The following is a 17,937-nucleotide window of genomic DNA, read 5'->3' as shown; positions in this document are numbered from 1 at the left end:
AACCGAAGTACAAGGGTTACCTTTAGGGAGCTCAGCTTCAAAGCTCACACAGAGCTGTGTGTGACACGAGGAACTGGCAGAGTTTGCAACTCAGTCTCCTGACTTATACTTCCTGGTCCTTGGTGATTGGTGAGCAGTGTCAGGTGATTCAGAGAGTCTCAGGCTGGCATAGGATTGGACAGCTCTGGGTCAGGTGAACAGTCACTGTCATGTGAGTACTCTAGACTAGGCTGTGATGTGGAATGAGGCCTAGCAGGCCGAGAGAACACTGAAGCCTGAACTTCTGCAAACAAACAGAGGATGATGGCTTTTAGACCTAAACTTCAGATTGTTGAATTCAGACTCACACAGAAGATTAATCACCACAGGTGGAGCTCATTAACTATTACCTTCCAGGCAGAGAACTCAGGACTCAGGAAACTCATGGTATTGGCAAGCTGTTTATCCCAGTGAGCAGAAAGATGCAGGATCCAGGACAGAGATGGCAGAGGTAAGTCACCAAATATGAAAACTACAGTCAGGATCGTGACAGTGCTGTCCTGTGCTGTATATTATTTACTCCAAATAAAGGGGTTATTAATATTTAATCCAAATCATTTTTACAAGGTTTGCCCTGTGTGGTGTAGAGGTACGCTCTCCTGTGCTGCATTTTGTTATATAACTCCAGAAAAATAATGGAGACCAAAAATTTGGAGGACAAAATAGGGAAAGATCAAGAACCACTTCCTCCTACTGCTGCTGCCGCTGCTGTTGTTTTTGCTGCTGGGAGTCAATTGTATTCCCAGAGGGGAAGTCGGAAGACCACTTGTACTACTTCTAGTAAGCAATTGACTGTCCAACAGTCCTTTGCGAGGAAGATGAAATATGACAGCAGTCACCCTGTTGCAAAGCGGATTACTGAGGCAATAACAACTATTCTGGTGTTAGACGTGCATCCAGTACCCGCCATTAGTGCAGTGGGACTGCAGTGCCAACCCTAGATGGGCCAGGTGTTTGTGCCGCACACTTGTGTCGCTTAGCTTAGTCATACAGCTACCTCATTGCACCTCTTTTACTTCTTTGCATGATGTGCTGTTTGGGGCCTAGTTTTTTTAAGTGCCCTCCTGTCTGACACTGCAGTGCCACTCCTAGATGGGCCAGGTGTTTGTGCCGCACACTTGTGTCGCTTAGCTTAGTCATACAGCCACCTTGGTGCAATCTTTTGGCCTAAAAACAATATTGTGAGGTGTGAGGTGTTCAGAATAGACTGGAAATGAGTGGAAATGAATGTTATTGAGGTTAATAATACTGTAGGATCAAAATTACCCCAAATTCTGTGATTTTAGCTGTTTTTATGTTTTTTTCAAAACTCATCCAGATCCAAAACCAAAACCAAAACACGAAATGGTGGTTTTGGCAAAACCAATCCAGATCCAAAACACAAGCATGGAACCAGAACCAAAACCAAAACACGAAAAGTGCCCGCCGCACATCTCTAATATTAACACTTCTATTTTTTAAACCATTCTTACTTTGCAGCATTTTATCGTGTGTGTGACACAACTGGGCAGAACCATGTTGCATTGCAGGTGGGGCAGATGTAACATGTGCAGAGAGAGTTAGATTTGGGTGGGGTGTGTTCAAACTGAAATCTAGAGCCATCCTGTCTGATACTGTCGTACAAGTCCAGGGGTACTGCCGTATAAGTCCAAGGGTACTGCCGTATAAGTCCGTTCCAGTGGTGCTGTCTTGTGCTTCATCAGTCGAGTGGTGGTGTATTGTGCTGCCATAAGTCCAGTGGTGGTGTCCTGTGCTGTATATTATTTACTCTAAATAAAAGGGTTATATATGCATTACTTATATTATTATCCAAATAATTTTTACAGGGTTTGCCCTGTGTGGTGTAGGGGTACGCTCGCCTGTGCTGCATATTATTATAATAGCTCTAAATAAAAGGGTTATTATTATCCAAATTAATTTTACAGGCTTTGCCGTGTGTGTGTGGTTTAGGGGTACGCTCCCCTGTGCCACCAATATTGTGCGTATATTACATCTGGGCAAATTCCAGCACGTCCCATGTTGTTTGTGCTGCACACTTGTGTCGCTTAGTTTAGTCATACAGCTACCTCATTGCACCTCTTTTTCTTCTTTGCATGATGTGCTGTTTGTGCCTAGTTTTTGAATAGTGCCATCCTATCTGCCACTGCAGTGCCACTCCTAGATGGGCCAGGTGTTTGGGCCGCACACTTGTGTCGCTTAGCTTAGTCATACAGCTACCTCATTGCACCTCTTTTTCTTCTTTGCATGATGTGCTGTTTTGGGCCTAGTTTTTGAATAATGCCATCCTGTCTGCCACTGCAGTGCCACTCCTAGATGGGCCAGGTGTTTGTGCCACACACTTGTGTCGCTTAGCTTAGTCATACAGCTACCTCATTGCACCTCTTTTTCTTCTTTGCATGATGTGCTGTTTGGGGACTATTTTTTTAAGTGCCATCCTGTCTGCCACTGCAGTGCCACTCCTAAAATTGGGTCCCTCTGTGGTTCATATTTCACTTCTCAGTTGGATTGCTTTATTGCCTGTTTGTTACCTTGGGCCAATAGGAAGTTTGGTGGCACAGAGCCTAAGTGAAGGTACAGATGCTATGTTTGCTTGCGCAGCTCATCTTTTTATCTGTGTGTTTGTAAAAAGTGAAATGGAATAAGCCTCAGTGGCACAAATTATACTGTTTGGGAAGTGAGTGATTACTGCCACTCTTTACATTGTAGTTGCCTCTTGCAAAATATAATGTTGTCGTATTCACAAACAACTAAAAAGTGAAATGGAGTGGGGAGTAAAATTGGGAGCATTGGGTAATGTGGATAGCGCTGAGTTTATGTATACAATTGTTGCTCATCAGACCAGAAATATGTTATACCTCTCTATAGGGTTAGGCTGCGTATATAAAAGTATTGCTTTATGCAACAAATGTTAGTATATATATTATAAATTATAAACAGAATACATTGTGGACCAAATTCACAAAGGTGGAGTCAGAGACAATGGAGTCGGCTAATGCCAGGCTCCTGCCATTAACGGGAGAGCTCTCCTTTATTGTCTCCGTTCAGTGTGCCCACAGCTGATGGCATATAATGAGTCAGATTGATTTATTATATGCAGCCGCAGCCACCACAATGCCCCCCCCCCCCCACCCCACACACTTCCCCACCACAAAGAAAACTATCACAATCTGCTGTGCACAGTAGAGAGAAGCTAGAACCAAGTGGGGTAAAGGCTCTCTGACATCAGGGGTAGGTGCAAGGCCAGCGGGATAGTATTTTCACTATCCACTCCAACAATTACTTCCTCTAGCAACCTGGTGGCGAGCGAAGCAAGCCTTCGTGAGTATATGTAGGGTACCATGATCTGGCCTTGCTCCTCCCCCTTATGACATCACAGGTCCTTTCACCAACTTGGTTTTAGCCATAACCGTGCACTACTGGCCAACAAATCCCTGGAGACTCTGCAGTGGGGTCAGAGGAGTATGAGCTTTGATTGGAGGAGAGCCCATCACATGCTCCTCTGAACCGTGGAGATGATCAGCGGCAGCTGAAGCAGTCTCACGGGACTTCTTACTCCCCAGCCATGCACACAGCTTCCACTGCAGTATCTACCACACCAGCACCCTGCGGGCATAGGCGCCCGCCCACACTGTGTGCAGCTTGTGTGAGGTGGAGCTGAGGAGCAGGTAAAGGGGATCAGGGAGTGCTGCAGTCAGAGACAGATAACATGCTACTATACATCTAGATGCATTAAGCATCTACCTGCATTAAGCAGGTAGTAAGAAGTCATTATTGGCAAGCAGGGCATTTACCGCATGAGAGGGTGCTCCTGAGTGTAGTGCCACCAGTCCCATACTTGCCATTATTTGCATGTGTACCAAGGCTGTGCAGTCTAAATCCAAGTTGGCTAAAGAATTTTGCCCAAATATAACCCTAACCCTCCCCCTGGTACCTAACCCTAACCTCTCCTCCCTCAGTCTTACCTTAACCTCTCCCCTAACCCCAGTACTTAAAGTGGCCCTAGAGAGGTGGTGGAAATCACTTCCCCACCCCCCATGTTCATGCAATAAAGGGATTGCACTCTCTTCAAAAAGGGACGTGGTCTCAAAAAGAAAGGGTGTGGTCACCCAATAGTATCCCCAATTCAAATTATGCTGCACAGTAGCACAATCTTATTCAAATTATACCATATAGTAGTGTCCCTTATTCATGTTATGATACACATTAGTGCCCCTTATATACAAAGCCAACAGTAGTAGCACCCAAATACACATAATACCCACAGCAGTAGTGCCCCTTATACAATGCCCTCAGTAGTAGAGCCCCTTATGCATTGACCACTGTAGTGGTAGTGCGCACAGTTGGAGTGCCCCTTATGTAGAGCCCATAGTATTGGTGCCCCTTATACGGTGCACCCAGTAGTAGTGCCCTTTATGTCCCCAGGAGTAATGCCCCTTATTAAGTGCCCCCTATGAAATGCCCTCATAGTAGTGCTCCCAGTAGTAATGCCCCCCAGTAGATATGTCCCCTGTAGTTACGCCCCCAGTAGTTATGCGCCCTGTAGTTATCTTCCCTGTAATTATGCCCCCAGTAGACATGCCCGCTGTAGTTATATCCCCAGTAGATATGCCTGCTGTAGTTATGCCCCCAGTAGATATACCCCCTATAGTTATGACCCCAGCAGATATGCCCCCTATAGTTATGCCCCCAGCAGATATGCCCCCTGTAGTTACGCCCCCTGTAGATTTGCCCGCTGTAGTTATGCCCCAAATATATATGCCCTCTGTTGTTATGCCCCATGTAGATATGCCTGCTGTAGTTATGCCCCAGTATAAATGCCCCCTGTAGTTATGCCCCCAGGATATATGCCCCCTGTAGTTATGCCCCCAGTAGATATGCCCCCAGTATATATGCCTGATGTAGTTGTACCCTCTATAGTTATGCCCCCAGTAGATATATACCCACAGTTGGTTTGCCCCCAGTTTGTCCCTGCCCCCAGTAGCGCCGTTTATACACACACACACTAACACAAATAAAAAAAAACCAGGACACTCACCAGCCCCGTTCCTGCTTCCGGACCGCTGCCCTCCACCTGGCCGTCCGCTCCTCAGATCTATGGGAGAGACGTCATGACGTCTCTCTCATAGTGCACAGATGCACACTGCCTGAGCTGGAAGCAGGAGCTCAGGAGTGAGCTCCGGTTGCTGCGGAGGGGAAGGAGCCGGCGCCCGCTGGTAACTTAGGGGGACATGTACTAAGCAGTTATAAAAGTGGAGAAGTGAGCCAGTGGAGAAGTTGCCCATGGCGACCAATCAGCTGCTCTGTATACGTTTATAGTATGCAAATTCTAAATGTTACGTCAATGCTGATTGGTTGCCATTGGCAACTTCTCCACTGGCTCAATTCTCCACTTTTATCACTGCTTAGTACATGTCCCCCATAATCTTAGCGGGTGCCCGGCATCCTCCTGCGGCTCCAATCATCTCACTGGGTTAGGTGAGCCGGAGGAGGCCGAATTGGTTCTGTCTCCAAATGGAACTGACGGAACGCACTTCCGCCCCGTTTCGGCTCACTTTAACCTCTGCCTAACCCTAACCTTCTCTTGCACAGCCTTGCCCTAACCTCTCCCCTAACACTAACCTCCCCTCCCACAGCCTTACCCTAACCTCTTCCCTAACCCTAATCTCCTCTCCCACAGCCTTACCTTAACCTCTTCCCTAGCCCTAACCTTCTCTCCCACAGCCTTACCCTAACCTCCCCTCTCACAGCCTTACCTTAACCTCTCCCCTAACCTCCCCTCCCACAGCCTTTCCTTAACCTCCCCCCTAACCCTAACCTTCCCTCTTGCAGCCTTATCCTAACCAGACCCTCAGCCCTAACCTGCCCTCCAGCAGCCTAACTCTAGCATATCTTCCAGCAGCCTTACCCTAACCTCTCCCCCTAACCTACCCTCCTGTAGCCCACCCACCAATCATAACCTACCCTCCCGCAGCCTTACCCTAACCTACCCCTATCCTTAACCTCCCCTCTCACAGCCTAACCCTAACCTCCCTCCTGATGGTAACTTCCCTCTCCCGCAGCCTTACCTAAACACCCTTCCCCAAACCTACCCTTCATATGTCTATGTATATGTATTGTATCTGTCTATCTATAGTATCTATCTATCTATCTATCTATCTATCTATCTATCTATCTATCTATCTATCTATCTATCTATCTATCTATCGCTATTTCTATTTATAGGGTGGGGGGGGGGGCACCAACATTTACCTTGTCTCCGGGCGACTGGTATGAACTTATGCCACTGAGTGGAGTTAGAGTAAAACAAAATGGTGTAAATAAAGTAATTTTTAGTGATTCACAAACTCCTATAGTCGACATAAAAAGAATAAAATAAAACTAGGATTAACTCATGCAACCTCCAAATTTGTGAATATGGAATTACAGAGATGAGATAGACTACAGAATGTTGAGAGATCTCACTACAAGAGATTGTCCTAAAAACACTATGAATATATATTTGTTAATTCTAGCCTGTGGTGACAGCAAACATTCCTGAGCAGGACAGGAGTGTAGATGCTTTATTATGTAGCACAGCTGTGACAACTCTTGTTGGTTATAGGACGCTGGCTTGTCATGGTATGTTTACCTGCAAATGAATCTGAAAGGCCACAGGACAGACACTGTGTACATGAACCTTACAGAAATTGGAACCATCTATTTTAGAGCCCCATATGCTATTCTCGTGGGAAAAGTGACTATATACCTACTTAGTAGCAATCACCAGGGACAAAAATGTCTGCTACTTAAAGAGTTTCATCAATAATGCTGGTGACACAAACCTACATCATACATAGCAAAGAAGTCAGAATTGCTTGTCAATGCATTTGCATTATGCTGTTTGCTTGTCTGCAGTGTCCAATGCTTTGTTTTCCTTATGCAAACTGTTTATCCTGAGTGATTTTATATTCATCCGAGATAACTAAATGTATAGCTAGAAAAACATTGCTGAAGTCAAGGGTACAACATGCCAAGTTTGTGAATGCAATATCTAAATGTACTATCTATCTGTCAGTCAGTCCTATTTAGTAATATTCACCATATTGGCCCAGATATTTTCAGTCAATATCGACACAATCATTTTATATTCCCACTTTTCCCAGCTATTTCGAAAATATCCTTTCCGGGACAGTTCATGCATAAACACACTGTGAAATCCCCAGCCAAAAATAATATCCCCCACTATCCTCTATTGCACATGCTCCAGCTTGAGTTGGGGCTTGCACGATCTGTTGCCCCGTCACTAGATAAATATAGATATATATAGCTATAGATACAGTGACGGGGCTATCTATCTATCTATCTATCTATCTATCTATCTATCTATCTATCAATATACATACACATACACATACACATACACACCCAGGGGCGGATTGGGAACAAAAAGCGGCCCTGGAAAAATTTGTACTAGTGGCCCCACATGGGCAGCACCAGAGGTGTAAGGTCTAGCCATGGGCCATGGCAGCAGCACCCTCCCCCCCAAGACTTTCCAGATAGTGGGCATGTCCAGCATCAAGGGGGAAGTTAAAAGGAAATAAAATTACATATTATGAGCACATTATATGATACACCTTCAGAATTTAGGAAACTATATCATTCTTTAGAAAGATATATTTTCTTGCTTATTACACCAACTGTATCCCAATCACTATTCACTCAATCTTATATGTCAGCCAAGCAGGAAGACAGAGCATACACTAGATCATCTGCAATCACAGGCTAAGTGGCAAAGTAATTTTCATATATACAAATTATTTTGCATCTTATTCATTATGTCTATAAATAGGACCACATGTCCTCAAACAAAACAGGTGAATCTTCCCTGTAAGCCCTATGGCCAATCGCCTCTGCACACACCATACAGTGAGGCAAAAAAGTATTTGGACAACCACCGATTGTGCAAGTTGACCCACTTAAAAAGATGAGAGAGGAAAATAAATATTTGGACACCTACCAAGCAACAAGATTTCTGGCTCTTACAGACCTGTTACTTCTTCTTTAAGAAGCTCTTCTGTCCTCCACTCGTTACCTGCATTAATGGCACCTGTTTGAACTTGTTATCTGTAATAAAGACACCAGTCCACACCCTCAAACAGACAGACTGCTACCTCTCCACCATGGCCAAGACCAGAGAGCTGTCTAAGGACACCAGGAACAAAATTGAAGAGCTGCAAAAGGCTGGGATTAGCTACTCAACAATAGGCAAGCAGCTTGGTGAGAAAAGATCAACTGTTGGCGCAATTATTAAAAAATGGAAGAAATACAAGATCGCTGACAATCTCCATCGACCTGGGGCTCCATGCAAGATCTCACCTCGTAGGGTATCAATGATCTTGAGTACGGTGAGGAATCAGCCCAGAACTACACGGGGGGACCTGATCAATGACCTCAAGAGAGCTGGGACCACAGTCACAAAGGTTACCATTAGTAATACACTATGTCGTCATGGATTGAAATCCTGCAGCGCCCGAAAGGTCCCCCTGCTTAAGCCAGCACATGTCCAGGCCCGTCTAAAGTTTGCCAGTTACCATCTGGATGATCCAGAGGAGGATTTGGAGAATGTAATGTGGTCAGATAATAGCAAAATTGAACTTTTTGGTATAAACCTCACTCGCCTTGTTTGGAGAGAGAGAAATGATGAATGGCATCCCAAGAACACCATACCCACTGTGAAGCATGGGGGTGGAAACATCATGCTTTGGGGCTGCTTTTCTGCAAAGGGGACAGGACGACTGATCCGTATTAAGGAGTTGATGAATGGGGCCATGTATCGTGAGATTTTGGGCAAAAACATCCTTCCCTCAGTAAGAGCATTGAAGATGGAACGTGGCTGGGTCTTCCAGCATGACAATTACCCAAAACACCCCACCCGGGCAACTAAGGAGTGGCTCCGTAAGAAGCATTTTAAGGTCCAAATTTCTCCAGAAAATCTGTGGAGAAATTTGAAAGTCCATGTTGCCCGGCGACAGCCCCAAAACATGACAGATCTAGAGAAGATCTGCATGGAAGAGTGGGCCAAAATACCTGCTACAGTGTGTCAAGAACTACAGGAAACGTTTGACCTCTGTAATTGCCAACCGAGGTTATATTACAAAGTATTGAGTTAAACTTTTTGATTGTCCAAATATTTATTTTCCGCAAGAATATACAAATGAATTGTTTAAAAATCATACAATTTGAGTTCCTAGGTTTTTATTTTAGATTCTGTCTCTCACAGTTGAAGTGTACCAATGATGGAAATTACAGACCTCTCTCATCTTTTTAAGTGGGTCAACTTGCACAATCGGTGACTGTCCAAATACTTTTTTGCCCCACTATATATAGTTATGTAAAAACAATACGATAATAAAATAAGTGTTAATAACATTCCATCTCTGTGTAGTGAAGGTGATCACAGGAACAATATCTAAATAACCTCAATTGATTAAATAAGCTCATCATGGTGTAAAACAGTCAACAACATGTATAAAGAAAATGTTACAGCTAATGGTAGTGCCCATACTGAAAATCAGAAGATTGCAGGAATGTACAGTAATTGCTACTTGTCTAGCAGAAATCAGTAGTCCAATAATTGACCCAGATTTTCCACCAAGGAAGGATGATAACTAAAATAAAATTTAGAAAGGAAAATGGGTGCTTTGCAACTCAAACGCAGTGTGTCATCCACTGTGTGCCCTAATTTCACCAGGGTGCTTTCCATATTGTGCATGGACATTCTTCCTCTAAAAACAAGAACTTCAATTCTGCACCAGCTCAGACCTGGCAGATCATTCCTACCTTTGAAACAGACAAAACCCCACCCATACGCAGTGTACTACGTATTAAAAATATATAATTTAAAAAAAGGGTAGCATGAGCCCCACAAATAGCATTAGACAATCTGGGCAGGTACTTTGTACTGTAACAGGAGGACACTGCTATAATGGGAAATAAACTTGTCAGCTCAGGTCTGGGTCCCCTGTAGAGGGCACATACTCCTTCATTTACTATAAAAACAAGTGCTACAGTGTAACAGCAAATGTTGGGAGAGAAAAATGATGTACTAATGCATACCCATCAACTGTCCCAATTTCAGCCTTCTCATCAGAGGGATCTCAGGTGGGGTGGTGGCCACAGGTTTATGGGTGGTTAAGCTCTCATCTCTATTCCTCTTTTCTCTAGCATCCATAAGGGATATTGGGGGAAACTAGTACGATGGGGTATAGACGGGTCCAAAGGAGCCAGGAGCTTCTTCATAGCGGGACCAGCGGCATTTTGGCGCCTTCCTCTGCTTACAGCAGCCATCAACAGCACACACTCAGCGCTTCCTGCCTCACAGACACGCTGGAAACTGGTACAGGGTGTAGCTAAGGGGGTGAGCCGCTTGTGTACCCTATTCTGAGCCTAATTAGGACTGTATTTAGTAGTTTTTACTGTGATTTTCAGAGCTGACAGTCTCACTGGGGCTGTGCAGCTCAGGGTGTGCTGGTATCCCCTCTCTGTCTCCTCTCACATACAGTAGGGCAGGCTTGCAATATAACTGTCTGTGTGTATGTGTATGTTTTCTCTTACATCCTAGAGGATGCTGGGGTCCATTTTAGTACCATGGGGTATAGACGGTTACGCAGGAGCCTTCGGCACTTTAAGACTTTTCAACAGTGTGAACTGGCTCCTCCCTCTATGCCCCTCCTCCAGACCTCAGTTTAGAAAATGTGCCCTGGAGACTGGATGCACACTAGGGAAGCTCTACAGAGTTCTGCTAGAAAAAAGACTTTGTTAGGTTTTTTATTTTACAGGGAAGCTGCTGGCAACAGCTTCCCTGCTTCGTGGGACTTAGGGGGGGAAGTAGGAACCAACTTCTCAATTAGTTAATGGTTCTGCTTCCGCTGACAGGACACCATTAGCTCCTGAAGGGTACTGAACACAGCCCAAGCCTGGCCAGCGTTCACTCCCACAGCACTGCCGCCACCCCCTAACAGAGCCAGAAGTCAGAAGGCTGGTGAGTATATTACCGGAGTCCTGCAGAGAGGGGATCCTCCGGTCATCGTTGGCGGCAAACAAGGTACAGCGCAGCGGCTGAAGCTGCGCGAGCATGCATCTCAAAACACACACAGGGTGCAGGGCGCGGAGGGGGGCGCCCTGAGCTGCATGGAAAATCCTTACTCTCACTGGCAAAACGGTAAATACATGTATAGCCTCTGATTTACAAACCCCAGCCAGTATAAAAACCATTGTAGCAGTGGCAGGAAGGCGTGGCTTCTCCTCAGACTTGCTATACACACACTCTGCCATTTTCTCATGCAGGGTCACAGAGAAAAGCTGACAGACACTGTTCCTCCTCATAACAACGCTGAAACAAGTACCAGGGTGTTATAGAGAGGGGGTAAGTGTTTATTACATTAGGTGAGCTTGCCTAATATTGAAATAAAGCACTGAAGGTTTTGTATAATAAATATACATATACAATTCTCTTCATATAGGGGGTCATTCCGAGTTGTTCGCTCGTTGCCGAAATTCGCTATGCTGCTTTTTATTTCAAAATGCGCATGCGCAAGGCACGCAGGGCGCATACGCTTAGTTATTTAACTAAAAACTTAGTAGATTTGCTGTGGATCCTGCAGCGCTTTTCAGTCGCTCTGCTGATCGGTGAGTGATTGACAGGAGAGGGGCGTTTCTGGGTGGTAACTGAGCGTTTTCCGGGAGTGTGCTAAAAAACGCAGGCGTGTCAGGGAAAAACGCGGGAGTGTCTGGAGAATCGGGGGAGTGGCTGGCCGAACGCAGGGCGTGTTTGTGACGTCAAACCAGGAACTAAACGGACTGAGCTGATCGCAATCTGTGAGTAGGTCTGGAGCTACTCAGAAACTGCAAGGAATTATTTATTAACAGTTCTGCTAATCTTTCGTTCGCTATTCTGCTAAGCACTCCCAGAGGGCGGCGGCCTAGCGTGTGCAATGCTGCTAAAAGCAGCTAGCGAGCGAACAACTCGGAATGAGGGCCTTAGGGCGCAGTGTGTGAACTGGCAAATCTCTCTGCGTTTCTCTGACAGATTTTAGTGTGGGTCTGTCACCGATAGCTCCCCTGTATGATTGTGGTGTGAAAGTGCACGTTTGTGACATGTCAGACAATGGAGAGAGCTCTTCCCCTGAGTAAGCCATTTTAGATACGCAGGAGTGTAATGTGGTGGCCCTTCCCTCACAGAAGGAGCCAGAGTGGGTGAGAAAATTACAAAGTAATATGTCAAAGCTTTCTAGAAAATTCTCTGAGTTTGAACAACAGACAAAATACTGGAGAAAGTCAGTGGAGGATGTACTATTTGCTGATCCCACCACGTCATCCACACGGGACCCCTCAAGTTCCCAGAAAAGGTCTCTGGCCCAGATAATGCAAGGGGACACAGACACAGATTCCGACTCTGACGTCGACACTGGGGATTTTAGAGGGGTAGACCCCAAATTAGCCAAAAGCATACAATGTATGATAGTTGCTATAACGGAAGTGTTGGAGTTTCCTGAAACAACACTGGTCCCTGAGGACCAGGATTATTTTAAATTAATAAAGGTTGTGACTTTTCCTCCTTCACAGGATTTGAATGCGTTCTTTGAAGAATCCTGGGCTAACCCAGAGAAGAAATTTACCCTTCCCAAAAGGCTATGTGTAGCGTACCCTTTCCCTTAGGAAGACAGGCACAAATGGGAGACATCCCCAATGATAGACACCACAGTTTCTCGGCTGTCTAAGAAAATTGTTTTGCCTGCCTCTGGTTCAGCCTCTTTAAAAGATCCAGCTGACCGTAAATTAGAAACAACCCTAAAATCCATATATACGGCTAACGGAATGGTGCTCAGGCCCACCATTGCTTGTGTGTGGGTAGGTAACGCTGTGGAAAAATGGTCTGACAACTTGCTTGTTAACATAGACACAGTTGACAGAGATGAAATAGTCCTAACTCTCAGCCATATCAAAGATGCTGCAGGTTACTTAGTTGAAGCTATGAAGCATATTGGGCTGCTGAGTTCAAGATCCTCCGCTATGGCGATTTCAGCCCGAAGGGCGCTGTGGATTCGCCAATGGAATGCTGATGTGGAATCAAAAAAGAATATTGAGGCGCTTCCTTACAATGGAGAAGCCTTCTTTGGAGACAAGCTGGATGCCATGATTTCAACAACTACATCAGGCAAATCAGCATTTCTGCCATCCACAGTTGCTCCACCTAGGAAAGGATTTCATTCTCATACGATGCAATCCTTTCGGCCCAACAAGTCCAAAAAGGCAAAGGGTACCCCCTTCTTCACAGGAAGAGGTCGAGGAAGAGGTAAAAAATCCACAACACCATCAGGCTCGCAGGAGCAGAAGTCAACAGCTACTTCTGCTAAAACCTCAGCATGACGCTGGGGCTCCTATGCGGGAGTACGATCGGGTGGGGGCACGTCTACTGTCTTTCAGCCAGGTCTGGGTTCACTCAGATCCGGATCCTTGGGTATTGCAGATAGTATCCCAAGGGTACAAATTGGAATTTCAGGACCTTTCCCCATGCCGATTTTTCAAATCAGCCTTACCAGCTTCTGTTCAGGACAGAGCAAAAGTGCTGAACGCAATACAGAAATTATGTCAAGACAATGTCATTTCCTTAGTTCCTGTGTCACAACAGGAAAAAGGGTTTTATTCAAGCCTGTTTGTAGTGCAGAAACCGGATGCCTCGGTCAGACCGATTTTAAACCTAAAGACTCTGAACCTTTATTTGAAAAGGTTCAAATTCAAGATGGAATCCCTGAGAGCGGTGATCTCCAGCTTGGAGGAAAAGGAATTTCTGGTATCGATGGACATCAAAGATGCTTATTAACATGTTCCCATCTACCCGCCGCATCAGCATACCTGAGGTTTGCGGTGCAGAACTGCCACTACCAGTTCCAAACATTGCCATTCGGGCTCTCCACGGCTCCGAGAATATTCATCAAAGTGATGGCGGAGATGATGGTTCTTCTTCGTAAGAAAGGGAGTCAAAGTCATCCCATACTTGGACAATCTCCTCATAAAAGCAATATCCAGGGAGAAACTAGTGCAGAACATTGCACTTTCCCTGACGGTGCTTCAACAGCACGGTTGGATTATAAACCTTCCAAAATCACAATTAGAACCCACAAGGAGGTTATCATTTCTGGGAATTATATTGGACACGGAAGCACAGAAAGTATTCCTACCGGTGGAAAAGGCTCTGGATATCCAGAGGATGGCCAAACAAGTTTTAAAACCAGCACGTGTATCGATTCATCAGTGTATCCATCTGCTGGGGAAGATGGTAGCAGCCTACGAGGCTCTATAATTTGGCTGATTCCACGCCAGGGTGTTCCAATGGGACCTACTGGACAAGTGGTCCGGATCGCATCTATACATGCATTGGAGGATAATCCTGTCAACAAAAGCAAGAATTTAACTCTTGTGGTGGCTTCAAAGTTTTCACCTCCTGGAGGGACCCGGGTTCGGGATTCAGACTTGGATCCTGGTGACCACAGATGCAAGCCTTCGAGGTTGGGGAGCAGTCACGCAAGGGGAAAGCTTCCAAGGATGATGGTCAAGTCAAGAAGTACTCCTTCACATAAACATTCTGGAATTGAGAGCTGTGTACAACAGCCTTCATCAAGCGGCACACCTTCAAGGTCGTCCCATATAGATCCAGTCAGACAATGTAACGGCAGTAGCTTACATAAACCGCCACGGCGGAACAAAAAGCAGAGCGGCAATGGCAGAGGTGACAAAGATACTCCTCTGGGCAGAAATACATGCAAAAGCTCTGTCGACAATTTTCATTCTGGGAGTGGACAACTGGGAAGCAGACTTCCTCAGCAGACACGATCTCCATCCAGGAGAATGTGGCCTCCACTCAGAAGTCTTTGCAGAGGTAGCAGATCATTGGGGCATTCCTCAAATAGATATGATGGCGTTGTGTCTCAACAAGAAGCTTGAGAAATATTGTTCCAGGTCAAGAGACCCACAAGCAATAGCAGTGGATGCACTGGTGACCCAGTGGGTGTTTAAGTCGGTTTATCTGTTCCCTCCACTTCCACTAATACCAAAAGTTCTCAAGATCATCAGAAGAACAAGGGTTCGAGCAATTCTCATTGCTCCAGACTAGCCAGATCTTCAGGAGTTATTACTGGAAGATCCTCCGCCTCTTCCTCTTCGCGAGTACCTGCTTCAGCAGGGGCCGTTTACTTATCAAGACTTACCGCCGCTGCGTTTGACAGCATGGCTGTTGAGCGCCAGATCCTAGCCCGTAAGGGTATTCCCAATGAAGTCATTCCCACACTTATTCTGGCCAGGAAAGGGGTAACGTCCAAACATTACCATCGTATTTGGAGAAAATATGTATCTTGGTGTGAATCAAAGAAGTCACCTGCGGTGGAGTTTAAATTAGGACGTCTTCTCCTATTTCTACAGGCGGGTGTGGATGCTGGCTTGAGATTAGGGTCTATCAAGGTCCATATTTCGACCTTGTCCATTTTCTTTCAGAAACAGCTGGCTTCCCTTCCTGAGGTCCAGACGTTCATGAAGGGGGTTCTGCGCATCCAACCTCCCTTTGTGCCTCCTGCGGAGCCATGGGATCTTAATGTGGTGTTGCAGTTCCTTAAATCAGACTGGTTTGAGCCTCTACAAGAGGTAGAGTTGAAGTTTCACACTTGGAAAGTGGTCATGCTGTTGGCCTTGGTCTCAGGCAGGCGAGTGTCTGAATTAGGGGCTCTGTCACACAAGAGTCCTTATTTGATTTTTCATGAAGATAGAGCTGAACTGCGGACACATCAGCATTTTCTTCCAAAGGTTGTGTCTTATTTTCATATCAACCAACCTGTGATGGCGACAGTGGCTTCTGACACCTCAGCCGTTTCAAAGTCCTTGGATGTCGTCAGAGCGTTGAGGACTTATGTTGCAAGAACGGCTCCTCTATGACCCCAACAAGATTGGGGGTCCTGCTTCTAAGCAGACTATTGCGCGCTGCATCAGAGGTACCATTCAGCATGCTTATTCCACGGCAGGATTGCCGTTACCGAGTTCGGTAAAGACCCACTCTACTAGGAAAGTGTTTTTTTCCTGGGCGGCTGCCCGGGGTGTCTCGGCATTGCAAATTTGCCGAGCAGCTACTTGGTCAGGGGCAAACACGTTTGCTAACTTTTACAGGTTTGACACCTTGGCTGCTGACGACCTTCAGTTTGGTCAGTCAGTTCTGCAGGATCAATAGCACTTTCCCGCCCATACTGGGAGCTTTGGTACATCCCCATGGTACTAAAATGGACCCCAGCATCCTCTAGGACGTAACAGAAAATAAGATTTTAATTACCTACCGGTAAATCCTTTTCTCGTAGTCCGTAGAGGATGCTGGGCGCCCCCCCAGTGCTCATTTTTCCGGCAGACTTACATTTTATCTTTTTACACAGGTTCTCATGTGTTAAGATGTTCACAGCTGTTGCGTTATGCATGCACGTTAGCATGGGTTATGTTGAAAGCCATGTTAGGCGGCATGTTTTGTATGGTGTGAGCTGGTGTGAATCTCGCCACTAGTTTAATGTAAATTCTTCTCTCGAAGTTGTCTGTCTCCTCTGGCACAGTTCCTATACTGAGGTCTGGAGGAGGGGCATAGAGGGAGGAGCCAGTTCACACTGTTGAAAAGTCTTAAAGTGCCGAAGGCTCCTGCGGAACCGTCTATACCCCATGGTACTAAAATGGACTCCAGCATCCTCTACGGACTACGTGAAAAGGATTTACCAGTAGGTAATTAAAATCCTATTATTGTACTTACTGTGAAATATGGGTAAGCACAAGCTGTGCAGTGTATGTCACACCAGATTCTCTCATTATCTAATGACTCTGTATCCTGTGAACAATGTAGTCAATCTTCAAAAATGAGTGAAGAAGCTGGTGGAGGGGGTCCGGAGCCCCACTGGTTAGGGTCCCTTAAGTCTATGATGTCAGATTTGTCATCCCAGCTCATTGCTAATGTGCAGAAAACTCAGATACTGCAACAAGCTGGTGCAGATTTAGCTGCTAGGGCTGATGCACAGCCCCCCCCCCCCCCCCCTCTCTTATGCAGGTCCCCAGAAATGTGGTTTACCTGCACTACTATCTGAAACAGATGATGATATCCAAGATAATGGGGATGACCTGGATCCCGTTAGTGGGGATCCCAATTCTACTCTGGAAATTGAACTCCTCATTCTGGCTACAAGGTATGTGTTAAAGCTACCCCTAGAGGACACTGCTTCACAGCAGTCATTTTTCTTTGTACAAAACAAGCCCAATGTCACTTTCCATGATTCTCCAGAGTTAGATGACTTATTCAAACAGACCTGGAAAAACCCAGACAAAAAATTCCAAGTGTCCAAAGAGTTTTTGCGCACTTTCCCATTTGCTCCTGAAGGTAGAAAATTTTGGGAGGAACCCCCTGGTGTGGATGTCCTAGTCTCTTGCCTGTCTAAGAAGGCGGTGCTGCCTGCCTCGGGCTCCTTTACCATAAAGGATCCTGGGGATTGGAAGATAGAGACTACCCTAAAATCTATATACACTGCAGCCGGCCTCTCACAAAGACCGGTCATTGTGGGTTGCTGGATGACCCATGCTATTCATTCCTGGGCCATTCAAATTCAGGGGGTCTCTTGAGGGATATGCCCTTATTACTATGGTAACCCTGCTGAAGCACATTCAGGACACTACACATGTCCTCTGTGATCCCCTCAAAGAGATGGGGAACATTAATGCTCGGACGTCTGCCATGGCAGTGTCAGCATGCAGGGCCTTGTGGTTGCGTCAGTGGATTGTGGACGCAGAATCTAAATGTAGTGTGGAATCCCTCCCCTTTTCTGGGAAATGGCTTTTGGGGTTGAATTGGAT

The sequence above is a fragment of the Pseudophryne corroboree genome, chromosome 4 (assembly GCF_028390025.1).
Source record: "Pseudophryne corroboree isolate aPseCor3 chromosome 4, aPseCor3.hap2, whole genome shotgun sequence".
In the NCBI taxonomy this organism is placed as follows: Eukaryota; Metazoa; Chordata; class Amphibia; order Anura; family Myobatrachidae; genus Pseudophryne; species Pseudophryne corroboree.
Note: the sequence above shows the minus strand (reverse complement) of the source record.